The following is a 17,948-nucleotide window of genomic DNA, read 5'->3' on the forward strand; positions in this document are numbered from 1 at the left end:
GTTGATCAGGATGAAGTGTCTTGGCAATCAAGAAGTATGTAGCTGATTCACAGTACACACGTGTGCGTGCTGATAAGGGCAAATTGAGGACTCTTTCCTACAGGCAATTACGTCAGGTTAAAAGAGCAGCGGCAAAAAAGCCTTGTCATAGCAGCAGACAAGTTTTTGAAGCTGCTGGTGCCGCCAACGTCCCCCGAACAACAAGATGCAGGGTCCTTCAGAGGTTTGCAGCTGTGCATACGCCATCCTGTCGACCTCCTCTATCCACTTCACACAAGCAGAAACGGCTCCAGTGGGCCAAATATTACATGAAGACTGATTTCAAAACTGTTTTGTTCACGGATGAGTGCCGTGCAGCGCTCGATGGTCCAGATGGATGGAGTGGAGGATGGCTGGTTGATGGACACCCCACGCAAACACGGCTACAGCGCCAACAAGGAGGAGGTGGAGTAATGTTTTGGGCTGGAATCATGGGGAGAGAGATTGTCGGCCCCTTTAGGATCCCTGAAGACGCTAAAGATGAACTCCATAATGTATGTGGATTTTCTCAAACAGCACTTCCTGCCATGGTTCAAGAAGAAGAACCGTGTATTTCACAGCAAGATCATTTTTTTGCATGATAATGCACCATCTCATGCTGCACATAAAACATCTGCATCTCTGGCTGATATGGGCATAAAAGTGGACAAACTTATGGTGTGACCCCCATGCTCCCCTGACCTCTACCCCATTCAGTACCTCTGGAGCATCATCAAAAGGAGTGTCTATGATGGCGGGAGGCAGTTCACATCTAAGCAACAGCTCTGGGAGGGTATTCTGTCCTCATGCAAAACAATTGAAGCAGAAACCATCCAAAACCTGACAAATTCAATGGACGAGAGAGTTCAGAAGCTCCTTTCGAACAAGGGGTCCTATGTGAAAATGTAACATCACCTAGAATAAAGTTTTGAGTTGAAAACTGTTTGATTTTAGTTTCTAATAACCTGCTAATGCTTATAATTTCAAAAATGACCATTTTTTTGGTCTTTATTAAAATGAAAAGATTGATCGAAAAGTTTGGGGGATCTAAGAGTGTGGCAACCCAGTAGTCATGATTACTTCGAATTCTGACAATATGAGGGTCATGTTGCAGGTAGTGCAGCAAGAAGGCACTTATGTGTCTTGCGCATCTCGGAGCCCCAAAATTATTTCCCGGGCTAGATGCAGCTAAAAATTATTATTAATTTTAAATCTGGTGGAGCTTAGTATAGATGGCCTAATAGGATCAGTGCTGCACACTGCTACAAAGCCCAAATTATTTTCCAGTCAAGATACAGATAAACATGATTAGTAATTTTAAATCTGGTGGAGCTTATTATAGATGGCCTAATAGAATCAGTGCTGCACACTGCTACAAAGCCCAAATTATTTTCCAGCCAAGATACAGATAAACATGATTAGTAATTTGAAAGCTTAAAACGGTTGGTAGGGTGATTCTAACCAATCATCCATCTTTTACTCTCCCCAGGATGACACAGGGGTAGAAAAGTCGTTTCGGATCCATGATTTGTTCATCTTTATGAACGTGAGTCTGTCTACATTATCAGTGGAGAGCCGCGTACGCTTATCTGTCAGCACACCACCAGCAGCGCTGAACACACGTTCAGACAGAACGCTGGCTGCGGGGCATGACAAGATCTCCAAGGCGTAAGTGGCTAGCTCCGGCCATTTATCCAGATTGGAAGCCCAAAAAGAGCAAGGGTCCAGTGACACAGTCATGGCTTCAATGTTTACTTGGAGATACTCCTGTACCATCGTCTCTAGGCGTTGACTATGTGTCAGACTTCTTGTCTCCTGTGGCCTTGCAAAGGATGGGCTAAAAAAGTGGTGAAATGATTCCGCAAAATTGATGTTACCAGCAGATACTGTGGTTCTGTTACGGTTTGCGTGCTGAACACTTGACGGTCCCACGGTTGGCAAGTTGGAACTGTGAGATTCACTACGTGCACCACTGGTGTTTTGTGGAAAAGCACATGTAAGATTCTGCAACAGTCTCTGCTGATACTCCTGCATACGTGCATCCCTTTCTATGGCAGGAATAATTTTTGCAAATTTACTTTTGTACCGGGGATCTAACAGTGTGGCAACCCAGTAGTCAGGATTAATTCTAATTCTCACAATTCGAGGGTCATGTTGCAGGTAGTGCAGCAAGAAGGCACTCATGTGTGTTGCGCATCCAGGAGCACCAAGTCCCTGTTGTGTTGGTGGTGAGGTAACAATCATGCTTCCTTCCTCTGTCCTCTCCCCCCAACCTCGCACAACAGAAATGTGATCAAGGTCTCCCTCATCTGATGAGTCCTCCACTTCTTCCTGGGCTCCTGCACCTTCCTCACTAGTTTGGCTACTACCATGCGCCCTGGTAAAACCATCTCCCCCACCCTCACATGCCTGCCGCCTTGGTGCTGCCGACCGTCTGGACCTTGCAGATGTTAGCCCTTCCGCATACAACTCCTCTTCCTCTACTTCCTCCACCTCCTCTTGTGCCACCACCTGACTCCGAATTCTGTTTAACATGTGCTCCAGCATGTAAATCACCGGAATAGTCATGCTGATAATGGAATCATCAGCACTAAACATTTTCGTCGCCATTTCAAAACTGTGCAGAAGGGTGCATAGGTCCCTGATCTGAGACCACTCCTCCAGCTTGATTTGACCCACCTCTGGATCTCGTTGGCCCAGGCTATACGTCAGAACGTATTGCACCAGGGCTTGTCGGTGCTGCCACAGTCGCTGCAACATGTGCAGAGTTGAATTCCACCAGGTAGGCACATCGCATTTTAGCCGGTGAAGTGGCAGGTTCAACGACTTCTGTAGAGATGTAAGTCGCTGAGCTGCGGGATGTGAACGGCGGAAGTGAGCACACAGTGACCGTGCCCTCTGCAGAAGGCCATCTAGTCCGGGATAGTGGGGTAAAAATTGCTGGACAACCAGGTTCAACACGTGAGCCATACAAGGCACGTGTGTGACATTGCCCCGGCGAAGGGCCGCACCCAGGTTTGCAGCATTGTCGCACACGGCCTTCCCTGGTTTCAGGTCCAGTGGAGACAACCATTCATGAAATTGGTTCTCCAGAGCTGACCACAACTCCTCAGCTGTGTGACTCACATTTCCCAGACATTTCAAAGTAAAAACCACCTGATGACGTTGAGCCCTACTGACAGCATAGTAAGGAGGTGTGCAGGATCCCTTCTGCGCAGTTAGAAAGCTTGTGGCATGACCAGACAGGCTTTGGGTGCAGGTGGAAGACCGACAGAAGGTTGAGGAGGCAGAAGCAGTGGAGGAACTTTGACATAAAGAGGATTGACGCACAACTCGTGGGGACGGCAAGACTTGGACAGCAGCCCCTTGTCCTGCTGTCACCATAGTTACCCAGTGCCCAGTCAGCGACATGTAACGCCCCTGTCCATGCCTACTCGTCCAAGTGTCTGTGGTGAAATGCACCCTGTCACACACAGAGTTTCTCAAAGAAGCGGTGATGTTGTGTGCGACATGCTGGTGGAGCGCAGGCACACCTTTCTTTGAGAAGTAGTGCCGACTGGGCTTCTGGTACTGGGGCACTGCGACGGACATATGGTCTTGAAAATCCTCTGTGTCCACCAGGTGGAAAGGCAGCATTTCTGTAGCCAAGAGCTTGCAGATGGTGAAATTCAACCTCTTAGCTTTCTCATGGCTAGGAGGAAATGGTCTTTTACTTGTCCACATCTGAGGGACCGAGGGCTGGCTATTGTGCTTAGACGGGGTTGATAAGGGTGTCCCCGGCAAACTGCCGGTCTGTGAGGAAGATGCAGGCGGACATGTTAGGTTGCCTTGATCCAAAGGTGGTGTTATCGATGTCGGACAGCGATCAACACCAGCTGGTGTTACCACCTCCAAAGAAAATGATGACCTGCCAATCACGCTGGCTGTTGCGGGTAAAGAGGTGGCAGGTCTGCGCCCCAAAACAGGTGTGACTGCTGTCCCCCCAGTCACAGAGGATGAAGAGGCCGTGGATGCACAAGATATGGCAGACGGTGGTTGGCCAGGCCGGCTAGGCCGCATTGTAGCACACTGAGCTTCCCACTGCAACTTATGCTTCATGTCCATGTGCCGGTTCATGCATGAAGTACTCAAACTATGTATTTTTTGGCCTCTACTTAGCCTTTGCTGACAAATGTTACAGATAACACGAGTTGGGTCATCTTTATCGATCTGAAAAAATGCCCAGGCTATGCAAGGCTTAGCACCCATGCGACCTGAAGAGCCACCACGACTTGTGGTGAGAGGCAGAGTTGTGTTTGAGGATGCAGTTGTTGACGTGCTTCCAGTACTACGTCTCTGTCCAGGAAGGCGCAACCTGACCTCGTCGTCACTAGCATCTTCCTCCACCTCCTCTGCTGACCTCATCTCTTGGCTGACTGTGGGTTGACAGTAAGTGGGATCTCCAACCTCATCATCATCACCCTGTGCGTTATCACACCCGTCGTCCTCAGAGCCAACCTGTTCCTGCCCTGACAAAAAACTAAAGTTGTCGCTCCAATCAGGTATTTGAGTCTCATCATCGTCTTCCTCATTGTCTCCACCAACAGGAGTTACAGTTTGGGAATGAGGGTCTACATTATGGTCAGAACCTTCTGCGTCTCTTCCTGGATCCGACTCATAAAGATTCTGGGCATCAGTGCAGATCATTTCCTCGTCTGGATTCACAGAAGCGCTGGAGTCGACCTCTGATTCCCAGGCTATAGTATGAGTAAACAGCTCTGCAGACTCAACCATCTGTTCTACCTCATACTCAGACGGGCAGCTGGAGATTTGGGAGCTGTGAGGAAGCAAGTGCGATTGGGGTGACACCTTTGAGGACTGGAGTATTTGTGATGTTGAAGTTGATGTGGAGGAGAGCCCACTTAAAGGAGCACTTGATATCCATTGAAGCACCTGCTGTTTTTGTGCCTCATCTGGAATTTGTAGCGATTGGCGTGGCCGTAAGAAAGGGATCTTATCACATTGTCCGCTAAAAGAAGTAGACATTTTAGTTTGGCTGGAAGATGGTCTTTCTTCTGCAGATGTTACTGTTGCTTTAACACCTACCCCACGGACACAACCTTTTTTCCCCTTCCCAACACGCCTATTCCCCTTTCCACCAGCAGCAGGACTTTTTCCACTCATTTTGGTGGTTAACTAATTCACAACTCTGGAGTTGTTTGCACAAAAAAACAATGGATGGGAACCGAGCAGAGCTGAGTGGCCAAACTGTCGTATTAGGCCAAAACTATTGGCTGGGTTAGATGCAGAAAAAAATTATATTTAATTTGCAACCTGATGGAGGTCAGTATAGATGGACTAATAGAACAAGTCCCACACGCAGCTAGAAGCCCAAATATTTTTTCAGAGGTAGATGCAGAAAAAAAATATATTCAGTTTGCAACCTGATGGAGGTCAGTATAGATGGACTAATAGAGAAAGTCCCACACACTGCTAGAAGGCCAAATATTTTTTCAGAGCTAGATGCAGATATAAATTATTTTTAATTTGCAACCTGATGGAGGTCAGTATAGATGGACTAATAGAGAAAGTCCCACACACTGCTAGAAGGCCAAATATTTTTTCAGAGCTAGATGCAGAAAAAAATTATATTCAGTTTGCAACCTGATGGAGGTCAGTATACATGGACCAATAGAACAAGTCCCACGCACAGCTAGAAGGCCAAATATTTTTTCAGAGGTAGATGCAGATAAAAATTATTTTTAATTTGCAGCCTGATGGAGGTCAGTATAGATGGACTAATAGAGAAAGTCCCACACACTGCTAGAAGGCCAAATATTTTTTCAAAGCTAGATGCAGACAAAAAATTATTTTGAATTTGCAACCTGATGGAGGTCAGTATAGATGGACTAATAGAGAAAGTCCCACACACTGCTAGAAGGCCAAATATTTTTTCAGAGCTAGATGCAGACAAAAAATTATTTTTAATTTGCAACCTGATGGAGGTCAGTATAGATGGACTAATAGAGAAAGTCCCACACACTGCTAGAAGGCCAAATATTTTTTCAGAGCTAGATGCAGATATAAATTATTTTTAATTTGCAACCTGATGGAGGTCAGTATAGATGGACTAAAAGAGAAAGTCCCACACACTGCTAGAAGGCCATATATTTTTTCAGAGCTAGATGCAGAAAAAAATTATATTCAGTTTGCAACCTGTTGGAGGTCAGTATAGATGGACTAATAGAACAAGTCCCACACACAGCTAGAAGGCCAAATATTTTTTCAGATGTAGATGCAGATAAAAATTATTTTTAATTTGCAGCCTGATGGAGGTCAGTATAGATGGACTTATAGAGAAAGTACCAAACACTGCTAGAAGGCCAAATATTTTTTCAGAGCTAGATGCAGACAAAAAATTATTTTGAATTTGCAACCTGATGGAGGTCAGTATAGATGGACTAATAGAGAAAGTCCCACACACTGCTAGAAGGCCAAATATTTTTTCAGAGCTAGATGCAGACAAAAAATTATTTTTAATTTGTAACCTGATGGAGGTCAGTATAGATGGACTAATAGAGAAAGTCCCACACACAGCTAGAAGCTCAAATACTTTTTCAGAGGTAGATGCAGATAAAAATTATTTTTAATTTGCAACCTGATGGAGGTCAGTATAGATGGACTAATAGAGAAAGTCCCACACACTGCTAAAAGGCCAAATATTTTTTCAGAGCTAGATGCAGACAAAAAATTATTTTGAATTTGCAGCATGATGGAGGTCAGTATAGATGGACTAATAGAACAAGTCCCACACACTGCTAGAAGGCCAAATATTTTTTCAGAGCTAGATGCAGAAAAAAATTATATTCAGTTTGCAACCTGATGGAGGTCAGTATAGATGGACTAATAGAACAAGTCCCACACACTGCTAGAAGCCCAAATATTTTTTCAGAGCTAGATGCAGAAAAAATTTATATTCAATTTGCAACCTGATGGAGGTCAGTATAGATGGACTAATAGAATGATGCTATGCCCAAAAGATTTTACTTCACTAGGTGCAGTAAAAAAATTGGTATTCTATACACAGGTGGTATATCTTGCAACACAGATAGGCTACTCCACTGACTAACACACTCTGCAATAGGCCAAAAAGGATTAGCTTTGCTAGATTCAGCCAAATGCTGTGAAAAAAACTTGCACAGCACTGGCACAGACCTGCCTGGCAAAAACTGATAGGAACTGATGTAACCTAGTCCTGAAAAGGACTGCAATTACAATTAGTCTTTACTCCCACAATCTATCTATTTAAGAGCACAGACCTGCCTGATAAAAGTCGTAGGAAATGCTGTAACCTAGTCCTTAAAAGGACTGCAATCACAACTATTCCCTACTCCCAAGCTATCTGTAGATTTGTGCGAAAATTGGCTTGAAATTAACAAGGTATAGCGCACACAGCAACAGCGGTGCCGTCTAACACGCAACTGCAGCAGTGAGAAAATGGTGGCGACGGGGAAAATGGCTTGGTCTTATAAGGCAAGGACATGTGACATATGTGTCACCCTGGCCTGGATGCCACAAGTGTAATTAAAGCTGTGTCTGAGAGCAAGGGGGAGGTTCTCTAGTCAGGGGAACATTAGCATGCAATGCCTCCTGTCTCAGGCCAGTAGGGGGAGCAGGCTGCCCCTATAAAAGCTGGTGCTGGGGGCAGGGTTATGGAGAACTTGATGGCCTGTCTCAGCACTGAGACTTGTCCCAGAGCAGAGCAGGGACAGACAGTTGCACTGCACCTAAGAGGAAGTGTGGCAGGAGGAGAGCCACAAGCCAGAGACAAGAGGCGAAGCAAGCCTGTCTTGGCAGATAAGAGACTGACTTTACCAGACTTTGGTGTCTGAGGCTGGGAGGATTCTACATCCTCCAGCAGAGAACCAGTCCGCAAGGGACTGTATATTCCTTGGCCTGAGAAGCCTGGAGGCCCTGCCACAACTGAAGGGACCAGTAAAGCCGTACAAGGCTGGGAGCAGAAAGGAACCCACGTCGCAGGCCATACAGGCGAGAATACACGGAAAGCTTGGAAACGTGGGCTGTTACCCTATAACGAGGAGATAGCCAGAAGGAGCGCAGAAAGCACGGTAGGCCTACACCCTCACCCTGACCAGGGCCAATTTCCCCGTTGCTCTCAGACATCCAGGTCCCCTCCTAGCCGGGACTGTTTATGGGTCAGTTTACCTGTTTCAGTAAAGACCCTGGACTGCAACCTATTGTCTGTGTGCTCCTTCGTGCCTCCAGCACTACCGGTACTGGGACTCTCACCACCATCACCCCCACCATCCATTATACTGCCCTGGGGCCGCACTCTTCCCGTGGGGAGTCACACTACCCTAGCTGCACACCTCATCAGCCCCAGCGGTCTGCATGCCGCGGCGGTTCCTAATAACCGCAATCCACGGGTGGCGTAGTCGGACATAATCAATAGCACATAACGGACTACCACTGGCCTGACCACCCTGAGCCACGGAATCGGGTTGCCACTACTACTCCCATCGTTCCCTATTGCCCGGATCCGAGTGCCCCATGGCCCAGGGGGCGAGTCACATACACTGCCAACGACACATGCCCTTGCTTGTGTGAAAAAAAGCACTTCGCTCCATGTGTGCGCTGCTGATAGGCTGACAGATTGCACCTCCCCACTGTAAATGCGGGAAAGAAAAAAAAATTGGAGATCTTCATTATTCCTGCAGAGATCCATCCCCTGCCCCTCCCCCCACCCCGCTGTACACTCAAACTGCGTATTAACATTAATTTTCATCATTACTGAGAAAAAATCCAGTTATGATTTTGATGCACGAACAGTTATCGAACATAACCTCGAACAGCCGAATTTTTCTCAAATCGTTCGTGTTCGCCGAACGGCTCGAACACCGCCCAAAACAGCTCGAATTTGAGATTGGCGAACAGTTCGAGTCGAACAACGCTCATCTCTAGTCTCAATGCAAGTCAATGGCGGCCATTCCGCTGCGCTTCCGCAAAATTAAATGACATGCTGCGGATTTTTGTACGCAGCATAAACGCTGCGGAAAAATCCGCAGCATGTGCATAGAACATGCGGAATCCCCTTGGGGACCATGGGGTGCGGACTACCTAGCATTTCACAAGCGATTACGCTGCGGAAATTCTGCAGCATAAACGCTTGAAAAACGCTACGTGGGCACCCAGCCTTATTCACACACTGAGGTCAACTTTGACACATGGTAAGGTTTTAAATATTAGACAGAGTATGACCATCTCAAATGGGGTCACCATGCCACGGTGGGATGGCTTTTATACATTTTTTGATCAAAAACAGTGTTACCAAGAGCCCTATCTTATTTAAATGCGCTTTTGCTTTTTATTTTTTTACAGCAGGGTTTATGTTCATTTTTGCTTCTTGTAGGTTTTTTCTTGCCAGCTTGACTATGCCAAATTATCTGGTGATGTCACTTCATGTGCTGATGGAGAACTATAGTTCCTAGTCTATATTTTAAGTGCTTGGATGTCCACGGCTTATTTTCCTCTTGCAGAGCCTGTAAAGTGCCAAAGAATCGTCTGGTGGCAACATGAAAAAGAACTCTGACACATGAGAATACTGCACGTATGACTTGCTACCAGTGCAACTAGACCGTTCAGGTGGCACAGAGCCTTCTTCACCAACACATTGTGTGGAATTAACAGCTCCAGAACTCACTGCAGGAAAAGCTAATTTGGTCCCAGAGATGTTTTTAACACACGTCTCCTGCGATGTGTATCGCTGATCCCAGCAACCTCCTCCTCCTCTGATAATTTCAACTCATCCTCACCTTTTTCAGGTTCCCAGGATTTGTTCAACAGAGAATCATCATCATCTTCAACGTCTTACATCATTTGTCTGACAGGTGCCTCAGTATGAAATGGCCGGTGCCCCTCCCCCCGCATGATTCCAACCTGACGTTTGCCCTTGCTCAAAGTGCTACTACCATGGACAGTGTTCCTACCACCTCAACCCGCATAGCCTGTAACAGATTGGCATTAGAATTGTGTTGTTCATCTCCTCTGGCAACATGTCTCAGAACAAAGGCTGACTGTTCATGTCTTCCAAAATATAAAATGAAAGAAGTTTTTCTGGTGCAGTATGTTCATTACCCCTCAGGGTGCTGTGGGCAAGGAGATTTAGGGGCGGAATAGGAACAGGTATCATTGACAGATTGAAAATTCTGCTTTGTACAAACAGAACATTGACTCCAGCTGATGGTGTTGTTGTCACAGGTTAAATCATCCTGCTGTGTTTGAGATGCATGATGGGACTTACACTCCATTAAACCTCCTCTTCCTCCCTGCTAATACCCTTGCCAGAATTTGCAAAGAAGCTCAAATGTGACCTTTGGTATTACTACTGCCGGTAAATTTGCTGCCAGCACTACCATCACCTAGAGCTGCTACCAGTGGCAGCCACATTCTTATCCATATTGTCACGATTCCACCATGCTGTGAGTGACAGATCAGCCACTCTATAGGATAAGGGTGTGCTGAGCTGTCAATATTGTGAATGACAACCCAATAGCCCAAAGTGAGACAGAGGCATGTTGGGCTGACAGTATTGTGATTGACAGCCCAGCTGCTCAAGCTGGCCAGGCCTGCAAAATCTTCCAGGTGTTACCCGTTCTAGGTGATTAGCTGGCTGGCTGTTATCAGACTTTGCCAGTTGTAGATTTTAGCTCAGTGGCATCTTTGCTCTGTGATCTGTATTCTGATATTCTGATTTTTGTTGCCAGACCTGGGATTTGCCTTTTTGACAACCCGTTTGTATTACCCCTATTGCCTCGATGCACTCTGACCTTGGTTTCATGACCTCAGACTTTGCTTTTCCATTTGTATTTTCATTTTGTCTATGATGTACCCTCCTAGCATTTGACCTCACACTCCTTGACTTCCACGCTTCATGGCTTGTCTGTGAGAAGTGACTCAGCGTCACACATATCATGTTTGGGATGATCATACATTTTGGACCAAAGTATTATGTTTAATTTGCTTCTAAACTTTGTTAACAACCTTAATCAATTTTTGTTTTAAATTTCTCCCATTCTTGACAAAAAAAGCTCAACCCCGGATAAAAGATGTCACTATATAAGTAGGCACACCAAAATAAATTTGTTACAACAGCCAGCAGTATTGCTGTGGCTCCTATGATTGTTAAATGCGACTAGGCAAACAGTTGCAAAACTTAACTTTTTGTTGATTTTTTTTTATTTGCTTTAATTTCAGTTTAAAATAATGATGCTTTAGAAAATAAAAAGTATTTTAATAAAACCTGAAATGCTAAGTTGCAAAGTTGCTACAGTTAGGTTCACGGATGGTAACAAATATGTGACAATAACTGCAGTATGGTTGTAAACTTTTTAAATTATTGGTGAAGAAAAAAAGACCACATGCCTTTACAAAATAGGATTGAGCCAAAAATTGTAAGTAGATGCCTCTCCATTGCTAGCCTGGGCTTCATGTCAGCTGCCAATACAAGGCTAACATCAACCCCAACCCTATTACCCCACTTACCACTGCACCAGGGCAAGTGGGAAGAGCCGAGGCTAAGCATCAGATTTGGCAAATTTTAAGGAGGCGCTGTTTCTGGGGCTACTGAGGGCTGATATTAATAGCCTCAGTGGGGGCCAATATCCCTGGCCCCATCCCTGGCTATTAATATCAGCTCACAGCTGTCTGTTTAGCCTTTGCTAGTTAGATTTTATAAGGGGACCCTATGTTAATTTTTTTCCAGGGGTCCCCCTGTAATCTAGTCAGTAAAGGCTAAGCAAACAGCTGTTGGCTATTAATAGCCAGGGAACATTTTTGGCTAATGGCCTCTTCCCCGGCTAGTCATATCAGCCCCCAGTGGTTTGCTTTCCCTCTGCTGGTTATGAAAATGATGCTGGAGCCCACGCCATTTTTTTATTTAATTCTTCATTTTATTTCATAAACTCACCAGCAGCATGTCAATTTCTGTAGTGGAGACTAGTTTCCGCTGTAGATTTTGACGGATTGAAATGTCAATACATGCAGTGGATCCGCATGTACTGACAAAATAAGTGCAGCGTTAGGAGTAATGGGATTAGGTGTCGCTGACTCCAAGCCATAGCTTTAGTAGTGAAGAAGTGTCAGCCAGACACCCTTATTACTAAGCTTGTAAGTAAAGAGTTAAATAAACCTACACACCAAGAATAAAACACTTTATTTGAACGAAAACAAAAACATACTTTAATCATTTAAATTTACTCAATATACTCATCCCAAGTCTGACGGAAATCCAAGGGTTAAAGCGATGTTTCATGTTTCTTTTTCCAAATATCTTTATTTAACTCCAAAAAGCATTCATTGCTGTACAAAAACGCTTAAAAACACATGCAAAAAAACACATGCAAAAATGCTGCAAAAATGCACATTTTTTCAACAGTGTTCTTGCTGCCAAGAGATGCAGAAACCATGTAGAAGTTTCTGCAATCAAATACTCAACATGCGCACATTAGCCTTAAAGTAATGTTGTTTCTTTTTTCAAATATCTATATTTACCTCCAAAAAGCATTCATTTCTATACAAAAATGCTTAAAAAAATGCATGTAAAAAATGCATGCAAAAAAATCTGCAAAATAGGTGCAAAAACGTGCTTTTTTTCAGCAGTGTTTTTGTTGCCTAGAGATACAGAAACCTTGCAGAAATTTCAGCAATCAAATACTGAACATGTAAAAACACAGTTATACTCACCTAATTCGCTGAAGTCATTGTCACCTGTAAAAAACAGAAAATAAAAAACAACTATATCTCTCACCTGTCCACTGTGATGACATAATCCCAAGTGTCCCACGGTGATCGGAGCATTTGTAGGACAGTCACATCAGCATTCACTGATGTGACTGCTCTATAAGACAGCAGGCTATACACTGACACAGGAGTGTAATCACTCCTGTGTCAGTGTATAGTGCTGAGCTGCCGGGAGTGAGGTCACCGAAGTTCAATCAGCTGATGAGCCCCTGTGACCTCACTTACGGCACCACCACTGTGTGGGAATTTTCTCACACAGTAGTTGTGCCAAAAGTGAGGTCACCGGAGCTTCATCAGCTGATGAACTCTTGTGACCTCGCTCCCGGCAGCTCAGCGCTATACACTGACTGGAGCGATGATGCTCCTTGTCAGTGTATCGCTGGCTGCTGAATAGAGCTGTCACATCTAACGATCTATATAAATAAAGAAAAAAATCGGTGCACAGCTGTTTAGTCGGTGCTCGAGTAGGGGCCGAACCCATGCAATATAGTGGAAAAACCTTGGCACTCAGATTAGATCAAGTAAAAGAAATTTTAATGCAGTCCAAAAATTAAATAAATCACAAACGTTTCGGTCAAACCAACCTTCATCAGTACAACATACTGCCTGATACGAGGGGGTTAAGGCATGAGAATCAGGAATCAGGACAAAATGTCTCAATATAGCGGAAACTACCTTAACCTTGGAGTATATGGGGAGCCTGGTGTAGAACGCGGTTCCACCGCTAGTTCATGGAGCACGTTCTACACCAGGCTCCCCATATACTCCAAGGTTAATTTAGTTTCCGCTATATTGAGACATTTTGTCCTGATCACTCGGGACTATGGCGAATAGATAAGGATTATGGTGGTTTATTATTTGTTCTTTATTACAGGTGACATGGGCATCGGGGATTAGGCGTTAAGGTGAGTATATGATGTTTTTTTATTTTTTACAGGGTATGATGTTACCACCGATCAGAGCCTGTTTCCTTCGCTGTCACGCAGATGACAGCATGGGAAACATCTGTACCCAAACAGAGGAAGTCCATGTTCAGGGTCCATGACTGAACAGTAGGTGTTCGGTACAGACCTCGAACTTTACTGTTTGGGTTTGCCCATCTCTATACACGTGTAATATTAGTCTAATTGGAACAATGTAGAGTGCTAAAAAATGATTTAAAACAATGCAAACACTTTAATAGGTAAATGCTTGTTTTAAAGAAGTACTACCATTGAGTTTTTTTTTTTCAATAAATCTGTGTGTATGTGTATGTCGTATAATGTGTGTGTGTTAATATAGTCACCTCCCGCCACCTTCTCCAGTATCTAGCACAGTTCTGCTCCTCTTCTGATTGGCGTCACCACTCTTCAGACTAAACACTTCCATGATTATGTAGTTTTCTCTTAAAAAAAATAAAATAAAACAATAAGTTCATGTGTCTTTAATATATAGTATGGGACCATGAAATGTAGGTAAAATCCCATCCCAAAACCAAGCATGCGTAACTGGCTGGTCTATTCAGGTAGTGTGTGTATATGCTTCTAATGTTAGACTAGCATTCTTGCAATGAAACAAGCTGTAAAAATGATTTTACTATGTTTTACTTGTGCTTAAGTTTCAGAATTAGAGATATTTCTGTTAAAAAAAAATGCATCTCAAAAGAGGAGGTTTGCACTTTAATTTACAAACAATAACAAGTAGTGTTGAGCCACCCCCGTGTTCGGGTTCGGTTCGTCGAACACCGGCATGTTCACCGAACGGTTCGTCGAACGGTTCGTCGAATACCGTTAAAACCAATGGCAGGCAAACACACATAGAAACACATAGAAAACACCTTCAAAGGTGTCCAAAAGCTGACAAACTGCTCAGAAGATACAACTAACACATGGAAAAGTGACAAGTACATGTAGTCATGCGAAAAGAAAAGAGGTGGAGGAGTAAAAGGAGGAGGAGACACAGATATAGGCATGTCATGCCCTTTTAAAATCAAGAAAGACTGGAGTAAAAATCTAAAATCAGACTACCAACACCCAGATGTCGTGACAAGAAAATTAAAAACAGAAATATCTTTAGGTAGAATGGCGGTTCCATTCAGAGCACTTTCCTTACAAGACGTAGTGGTATCCACGTTGGGAGTCGTGCCAAAAACGGAACCCAATACAATCGGACTAATCCACCATTTTTCATATCCAAGGGGCAGGTCAGTAAACGACAACATCGACGCGGAACCAAGTACATTAGTATATACTGTACCTCCTTTGACAAGGCAATCAGGCAGGTCAAGAAGTTGGGAAGGGTCACCCTAATCGCCAAAACAGACATTGAGGGGGCATTCCGGTTACTTACTACCTGTGCCTCCGAATAGTGTCCGCCTATTGGGCTGCTTCTGGGAAGGAGCATATTATATAGATCGCTGTTTGCCCATGGGGTGCTCGATATCCTGCTCACTACTTGAGGCATTAGGTTGCTTCCTCGAATGGGTTGTCATGGACGTTTCTAAGGGGGCACATATTATCCATTACCTCGATGACTTCTTATGCCTGGCCCAAAAGATTCGCCACAGTGTGAATACATGCGGTAGTTTACCTGTGAGAAGGAGAGAACTGGAGGGAGAGCGGACATCACAGAGCCGAGGGGTTAGATGGAGAATGGAAGAAGGAAAGAGGGTGAGGGAGGTAAAGGAGTACGGTGGAAGGCCGACCTGAGCTCCCCCACGTTCCTGCTGGGCGGGGAACAGCCCTGGGAAGAAAAAAAGCCGCTTGCGCATCCCTTTGAGGTTACGGGCGCGAGTGGGCAGAGGGACTACGCTGGAGTGCGAAGCCGACACGGCCAGGCCGTTCCTGCCCGTGCGACCTCCGTGTCGCCAGGTTTGTGCCAAAGCTGCAGTGGACCCTGGCGGCCAGCCCCCCTCTCCCAATACTGGTGCCTGTCTGCTGGTGGGTCGAGACCCCCCCGCGGTGGAGGCAGGTCTGAGCTCTGTAATTTAAATTGGTTCTGTAATTTGAATGAGTACACTTTAAATCCTTTTAGAAGGATCTATTGGAGGGCAAGTCTGCTGCCTGCAGCCACGGTAACAGGAAGAGGAAGAGGAGGAGCAAGCCGTCTGCTGCTGTGTGGTGTTTGGAGAGAGCTCCTGGGAAGGGAGGTTTTTTCCATCTGGGACTTTTTGTCTGCCCCCTTCCCAGGAAAACAGGCTTGCTTGTGGATTGGCCTCCGGGGCTGGGCCCCCGGCTCCTGCCCCCCGGTCCAAGCCGGGGGGGGGGGTGGGAGGAATACCATCCCGGCTAGGATGCCTAGGTCCGGACAAGGCAAGGGGTCCGGAATGAAGACCAGACGGACCCCCGAGGCCATGGCCGCGGTGGCTCCTCCCCCCAGAGGTAGGTCGAGTACAAGCAGGGGTGCTGCAGCGGTGCCCCTTGATTGGGGCACCAAGGTGGCGAAGGAGTCCACGGTCAGCTATGGCTCCCGCACCCATGCGCACCTCTGTGAGTATGAGGACGCCTCAAAGAAGCTAAAATCCCTCTGGGGGGAGTTGAGGGTAGCTCAGGAGAGGTCCGACAGGGCCTCGAGCAGCAAGAAGCCTGAGCTATTCGCCGCGGTCAGAAAAATCAAGAAGGCCATCCAGGAGGTGGAGAGCCAGCGGTGTGCCATCCTGGCCGGCAGCGGGCCATTCCGGGATAAGCTAGAAAACGACGACCGGTTCAGAGCCATGGCCGGTGGATCTCCTGAGGGGTCACGGAGCTCCAGCCAGGTGGTGGTGGAGGATGAGGAAGAGGACTGCGAGGAGGAGGTCGCGCCCTACCCGCCATCTAGTGGCCTGGTAAGTGATCTCCAGGCATAAAATAGCGGGATAGCCCCTGAGCAAATGGCTCTCCCGTCTGACTCTAGCCCTTCAGATGGCAGCGGGAGCGAAGGGGAGGATGAGGATGGCGGTAGTAGTAGTGAGGGGGGCTGCCTCGTCATGAAGCAGATCAGGCAGATTGAGTCCCCGGTACGTTTTAACCAGCTGACATTCGGGGACGAGATCTACGAGGACGAGGCAACCGGGAGGGGGGTGAAGAGGAAGAAGGCAAAAAAGGCTAAGAAAAATAAAACATCTGTTACACATAAATTTGTGTTTGTCCCACTCTCTCATTGTGCGGCACCCGCTAACCACCCCGGCTCAGGCCCTGTTGTGGGTCCGCAGCGAGGAAGCGGGGAGACTGTAGGCCATGGAATGCAGAGCGCCGCCTCGGTTTGTAGTAACGAAGGTGGTGTGTCAGATGTGTCTGACTTGGAGCATTGCACGGAGGGCGGCCCGGCGGCGGGCAAAAGCTATTGAGATGCTCGGGCTGGGTCCTCTGTGAGAGAGGGGTCTGGCCTGGCACCTGGTGTGCCTGCTGGCGTGCAGGGGGTGGTCAGTGTAACTGCCGCTGCCACCCGCACTGCTGGCGGCACACCGGCAGCCGGGGCCGCATCTCCGGTGGCGAGTGCTGGGGTGTCTGGGTCCCTCACTCATGGATCCGTTAAAACTGGATCACCTTTGGGGACCCAGGCACCTGGTAAGGTACCTGGCAAGGCAAAGAGTGCGGGGGCTGCAGCTCCAGCAGAGCTGGCTAGTAAGAAGGTGGTGGGGCCTGCTCCCCTGATGGGGTCCGCAGTGAGGTCGGAGCAGGGGCCCAGTAATGGGTCAGCGCTGAGGGTTCCACCACTGGTGAACGCTGAGGGGGAGTGTCCTAGCCTGGGGCCGGCCGCCGGAGTTGCTGTGGCCAAGCTCTTTGTGGCCAAGGGTGTGATGCTAGGGAGTGCTGTGCCCCCTGGGAACTGGTGCCGCTGGACTGGTGACCCCTGAGAGTAGACCCGGCTCCGGGTCGGCTTTGGGGGTCCCGTAGTGGCCGGCGTGGTCTCCTTGGCATCCCCTGCCCAGGTGGGAGTGGCCTCAGAGGGCCGTACTGTTCTGCCGGATGCTGGAGGCGTGGCTCCATATGGGAGCAGCTTCAGAGAGCTGTGCTGCCGGGCGCGGGGGCATGGCTTCCCGGGTGGGTTCCGCCCATGTGAGCGTGGCTACATCCAGGGGCGGGGCTTAGTGCAGGCGCCGGCAGCTCCTGGAGCTGTAAAGACCGCAGCTGCGGTCAGTATCAGTGGGGGGCTGCTGCTGTGGCTGAAGGGGG

This window comes from Phyllobates terribilis, unplaced genomic scaffold, assembly GCF_046119375.1.
Source record: "Phyllobates terribilis strain yellow unplaced genomic scaffold, ASM4611937v1 Scaffold_2__4_contigs__length_985480577, whole genome shotgun sequence".
Lineage (NCBI taxonomy): Eukaryota > Metazoa > Chordata > Amphibia > Anura > Dendrobatidae > Phyllobates > Phyllobates terribilis.